Source organism: Amborella trichopoda, chromosome 5 (assembly GCF_054954075.1).
Source record: "Amborella trichopoda isolate Santa Cruz 75 chromosome 5, AtrichopodaSantaCruz75HAP2 v2.0, whole genome shotgun sequence".
In the NCBI taxonomy this organism is placed as follows: domain Eukaryota; kingdom Viridiplantae; phylum Streptophyta; class Magnoliopsida; order Amborellales; family Amborellaceae; genus Amborella; species Amborella trichopoda.
Genome location: NC_142340.1, coordinates 7,504,571 through 7,511,116, shown reverse-complemented (window position 1 = coordinate 7,511,116; position 6,546 = coordinate 7,504,571).

The window sequence follows — 6,546 nt, the reverse complement described above, 5'->3', positions numbered from 1 at the left end:
AGAGAGAGATGAATCAGGGACGAAAGGACGAGAGGACAGAGGGAGAGGAAAAGAGAAAATATGAGATGAAAAACAAAAAAGTACGGACTAAAGCAAAAACTTTCAGTGTATTGGGCATTGTGCTTACCTGTTTACCGCATCACCTAGTAAATTTTTTAATGAGTTGCGAGCCGATTGAAATCCAACGGCCAATGATGTCGGTCTCATGCCACTGAGGAGTGGGAGGGTCTCACGCGATCATTTCTCAATATCAATATAACATTTGGACCTTTAGTATGGACCGCCTATTAGCATCTATCTTTAAGATGGATGTTTTATATTTTTAGATCGCATGTTGTAAAAATACAGTCCAACTGGCATGAAACTATTGTTTTTCTTTTTTAGGTCGCCCTATAGTTTTGGCTAGTCACAACCAAATTTTAATGTCAAAGTCCTAAAAATACTTGGAAGCCATTTTTTGCGTGAGGGAGCAAACACACATTTTGTTCCCGAGGAGCACATAATCTTTACACATTAGAAAATTCAATTGAACGTTGCCAAATTGCTGACCGTACATGCTGCAGTGATGCTTGGCTCCTGCAAGACCAGGTCGGTTCAACTCGACTTTCACATCGCGTCAAAGTCATGAACATCAAGTCGCGTCAAAATTTACATTAATCTTCGGTTCATCAAGGCCATGTAAGACCTTTAATTGTTTTGTTGATGGTTGACTCATTCCATTCCCTGATTTATCGGGGCGTCTACCGAGGACAAAGAGATAAGAGAAAGCTTCGTACATTTTTTTACGGTATGGAAGTTTTATTTTTTTTTTCCATTTAGCCGTTCAATTTGAACCACTAATTATTTGATTTAGATTTAACGTCTCAAGGTAATTAACTATTGATTTATTCTACAAATTATAGAAATATAAAGTTTAGTAAATGCCGGTTTGTATAGGGCTGAAACTCTAAACAATCAAAGTAAAGTGCAACTTTAAATAGTATTAAAAAATGTGGTTTCAATATTAAAAATCTTTGTGATATCTTTAAAATTTATTTTTTATCTTTAATTATAAAATTTAAAGTTTAAAAAATTTTATAGATTGAGTAGATCTATAAAAACTTGAAAATTAACGATCCAAAAATGCATTACAAGATGCATTATTTTCAAAACTTGAAATCCATTTTTTCTCATGTCCATGCATCTTGAGGTCGAGATGATCAATCTGAGGATTTTTTAGCATAAAAACAGCCTCTTTCTAGTGAAATTTTTGAAGTGCGTCTTAAATTTATTGTTTAGAGCCTCGTACTTATAGAAACTTTTTTCTTATATAAATGGGGCACACCTAAAAAATAATTTAAACGTATGTTTGATAAAATAAAATAACCAAAATAACCTTGAAACTTCCATGGGTATCTTGATCATTTTATTTTATTGAGAATATTGTTTTTATATTTTTTACGAGAGCGAGTTTCATAAAAGAATGGACACCCAATATTTGATGTTAAAATGTTTTGTAAAAACAATTAAAAATAAATCAGTATAGAGGTGTGATATTGTGATTGGATCCATCTCAACCCAACATTCAGATTAGATTGGCTAGATAGGGGGAGTTTATAACTTCTATCCAGTGGGGATAGTGTAGAAAGCCAGATTGGTAACTAAAATAAATGACGATTATAAATGCTGATTCATTGCAATGGTTCACTTCGAGAGAATGGGAAACACATTTGTCACTCGAAAATGTTGGTAACCATATAACATGGCATATGTATTTACAATCTTTGGCACGTGTTAGATATGCAAAGGATAGACGCTTATATCTAACATTTCAAAGAAATACACTTTTTTTAACTTCTCCCAAAATCTTGTCATGCCTGATAGGCACGAAATATCATGGCAGGTCAATTTGGGATTGATCATTTTGATACTCACATCTACAATGAGAATATTACACGGAACGATGATCTAAATCGGAATTGGCTGATCAAAATCGAGATTCGATTAGGTCAATTAGGATTCTATAAAATATCACGAACCAGCAGATTCTCTCTATGAACTAATTGATGGTTATGTCAGGGAGCTAACAAGAATCAATGCCACTTTTATATTTAAGTTTTTTCTATTTTTAAATTTTTTATTAATCGGATCATCGATCGATTAGATTGCCGATTCACCAAACTAGACTAATTTTTTGGATGGGCGATTTGCGTAACCAATCCTTTTTTTTTTAACCTTTCTTTGTACAATGTTTTAAAATCCCATGATTTTCGATATGGATCACTAGCCCGAAAATAAATTGATATAGACCATTTCAGTTTTTAGATGGTATAAGTCCTGGCCAATTTCCTTTAAAAGCACCTTTGTATATATATCTTTTTTCCAAAAAATTTTAAGTTTATATAATATTTTCAACCCTTATTTAACTTTTTATTTTATTTTATTTTTTAATTTCTTTTGGATTACTGATTCGATATGATATAGGCTGGATCTGAATTGCTCATCCAACATTCCACCACAAGTAAATGAGTAAACAGTCCAGCTTTTGAAACACTACCATAATTTTTAATCTTTTATATCCCACGCAACTTTTTGAGTTGGGATCGAAAAAAAAGAAAAATACCGTTATAAATGGAAGCAGCAACGCCCCTTCCTATATCACATGGATGAGCTATGCTCCACCATTTCTTTTTTTTTTTCCGACAAGAATTTTATGTGTTTTTATTAAATCAAATCAACAATTACAAGAATACAATGAGAAACGATTATACAACAATTATAAAAAATAGCAAAAGAAGAAGAAATTCAAAAAACTCCCTACGCCACTCATAAAACTTGTGCCTGCGCACCACATTTCGCCATACCATTTGCCATGGAAGAAAGACCTATGTGATCTTTTATCAAGGAATACATTTTATTTTATCTTCTTTCACCCCTTTCTTTTGGCAAAAGATCACTTACATGTGGTCTCTATTATAATAAGATAAATTTCAAAATAAAATCAACATAACAATAAAACCAAGATCTTAACAACTTGAAGTCATTGAAACAACTATGCACTATGTTTGAGAATAAAAAATAAGTTTGCAAGAAACAAAAGGAAGAGTACCGGAGATTACTTCAACCGGGCTTATTACACCCCACACCGAGTCACCATCATCCGATGGTGCGGGATCAACAGTCTAGCTTCAATCTCGAACCGAAAAAGCAAATTTCGGCTAAGCCACACCAATGGAACATGAATTCCTTTGATCACAAACTCAAACCCTAGTTGAATTCTTTTAGCAACCTAGTTTAAGAGAGATGGATTCTCTTTTTGCTAAACCCTTAGCCATAAATCTATATTTGAGAGATAGGAGATAGAAGATCTTCATAACCTAAACCCTTAGGTTCTTTCACAATGTAGGAGAGAGATATCAAACATGAGAGAGAGAAATAAAAAGATAAGATGTAGAGATTTTGGGTAGAGACAATTCATTTTTATAAGCTTTAAATAAGATTAGGGTTTCTTAGGGTTTTCTTTGGCTTATCTCTTCTTGTGAGATTGAACATTCTTGTGAGATTGAACATTAACAGTCGATCAAGAGTGACTTGTGGGGTGAGAGATCTGAACCATCCATTCAATATGGGCCATCAACATTATGGAAGGTGCATGAACCATTATCCCTCTTTCCTAAACCATTTTCTCATCAAAAAGAAATTAAATAAATTAAATTTAATCAAAATATTGTGCATACCATAAAATAGCATAAATATACTCAATATTTCTACAAAATCTTTCAAAGATATATCAAATCAATATTTAGTCAATATCTTCCAACCATATGGTCACATGTTATGTCACCAAAAAAATAGGAAAGAGAACAAGGGTGGGGCGTGCCACCCAAGGGAGGCACTCATGAGGCCCACCTTCTTAAAATATGGAGGGCTCATGTGCACAATGGGCCCTCATAATATTTTTATATATTTAAAATTAATAAAAATATTTTAGAATATTATTTGAATATTTAAACAATTGTAAGTCATCCATTTCATATGGGCCATCAACATTATGGAAGGTGCATAAACCATTATCCCCCTTTCCTAAACCATTTTCTCATAAAAAAGAAATTAAATAAATTAAATTTAATCAAAATATTGTGCATACCATAAAATAGCATAAATCTACTAAATATTTCTATAAAATCTTTCAAAGATATATCAAATCAATATTTAGTCAATATCTTCCAACCATATGGTCACATGCTATATCACCAAAAAAATAGGAAAGAGAACAAAGGTGGGGCGTGCCACCCAAGGGAGGCACTCATGAGCCCCACCTTCTTAAAATATGGAGGGCTCATGTGCACAATGGGCCCTCATAATATTTTTATATATTTAAAAGTAATAAAAATATTTTAAAATATTATTTGAATATTTAAACATTTGTAAAATCAATATCTTTAATTTTATAAATCCAAAAATTATAAATAAAATATCCAGGAGTTCATAAAAATTTAAATAATAATCTTAAAATAATTTTCATCATAAAACAAACATAGTTAAATTAGTTTTATGGGAAAATGATCCATATAGTTTAGGAATCAACAATCATGGGGCACTCCACCTTCAACTGTGGACTACAGACCACACTTGCTTTATCAGACCTACCCAGTGTTTTCCATGACTCACAGTCCAAGCAGGGCAGGGGCTCATTAACGGGTCACCAAAGTCCGACGATGAGTCAATGGATCGCAATTCCAATATGTGGATTTCAGGTCCTCCTCTAGAAACAAGTCAATGTCACCAAGACCTTATACGACCACAGCTCTATGGTGGACAGGGGTATCTCTCACACATACATACGCTTCACTCTAAAAGGTGGATTTCTAGCTTTCTCGAACGATCTATCGATATGCATGCTATGTGATGATACATAGATGAGGTTTTGGGCCCTGTCTCTGTAGGCCACTATCACACACAAGGATCACACAGTCCCTCGGCTCACTCATCCGGGCATTATTTTCGACCTCATCAAGGGCTAACTCATAAACCCTCATTGGTTTATTTTTCATGCCCAAGTAACATGGGTTTTTCCCAACCGACTAGCCTAGATCGTTAAACACATATCGTTATCAGCAAACCATTGTTTGCTTAGTATGTTCCACGGAGGACCACAGTCCCACTGAGTTCATGTTCCACTGTATTACTTTATATCCTTCAAAACAGTCACCAATCTCCAGTGGACAAGAACATGTCAATACACCAGCTAATCACATTTAAGAAATCCCCTTCAACAACAAATCTCTCTCCCATATCCTATATTAACTTCAAACCTTGTAGCAAATAAGAGAACTTGGTCACATTAGTTATAACGTCGTCCACTAGACCATAATAGTTCTTTAGCACCACACCTTTACTATCCCTTATAACCCCTCCTATACCTCCTACCCCATAATTCTCAATGAACTCCCATCGAATCTCAACTTCAATACCCCTTCATTCAGCGCAACCCATGTACCCACCCTCTTTATCTTTGTGCTACTTACCCTCACAACTTCATCCATTTGATTCATAATACCACCCCCATAGCACCTTGCATCTGGCCGCCCGTTCTGCCATCTCAACCGGAAGCACCTTATTTTAAAATACTCCTATTTCTTGCCTTCCACTACTCCCACACCACTGCTCCTTTGATCATTCTTCCAGTAAATACTCCACTCATACTACCAATCAGCAAATCAACAGCATTATTAGAAAGCTCTATATAAATAGAAATTATAGAGAAAGACAGATGCCATGATACCGAAGCAATGCGTTTTTCAACTAGAATAACAATATCGCATTAGCCCAAGACTCACAACAAAAAAGAAAGAAGAAGAAGAATCAAGATGACATAGAAGAAAAAACTAATTTTTCATTCAAAGATAAAAAATGATATACACAAAGGCTTTTATAATCTTGACACCCAAGATAACCTTAATACATGTGACTCAATTTTCACACCACACACATCTCTTTAAATAGAGGTTTTTTACAACCATATTTACTACAAAAACTACTCATTTGAAAAAACAACTACTAACCATCAAGTTCTTTCATAACTTCCTACTACAAAAACTTACAAGTACAACCTTACTACATCACTCATACTAAAATAATATCAAAACTAATATGATTCCTACAAAATACAATTTAATAATTTTAACACTCTTAGTTTTTTTTTTTTCTACCTCATCTTGACTCTTCTTATTCTTTCTATTTGGTTGTGAGTCTTTGGCAAGTATGACATTGATATACCAATTGAGAAGCAGATTGTTCTGGTATTGTCTCAGCGGTCTTTTTCTACATGGTATCAGAGTCACAAGAATTGTGGTGATATTGTATTGACTCCCTTGGTGAAGAAGATCAATTATCATTTTGAAGATGGATTGGGTACAAGGTCAAATAGTTTTACTGTTGAGTTCGGAACTCAACTCAAGACAGTCGATCTATTTCCCAATTCTTCTTAAAGATCAGTAATACAGTTATTCTATTTCCCAATTCTTCTTAAAAATCAATAATAATTGTTTGGAGATCTCTCGTTGA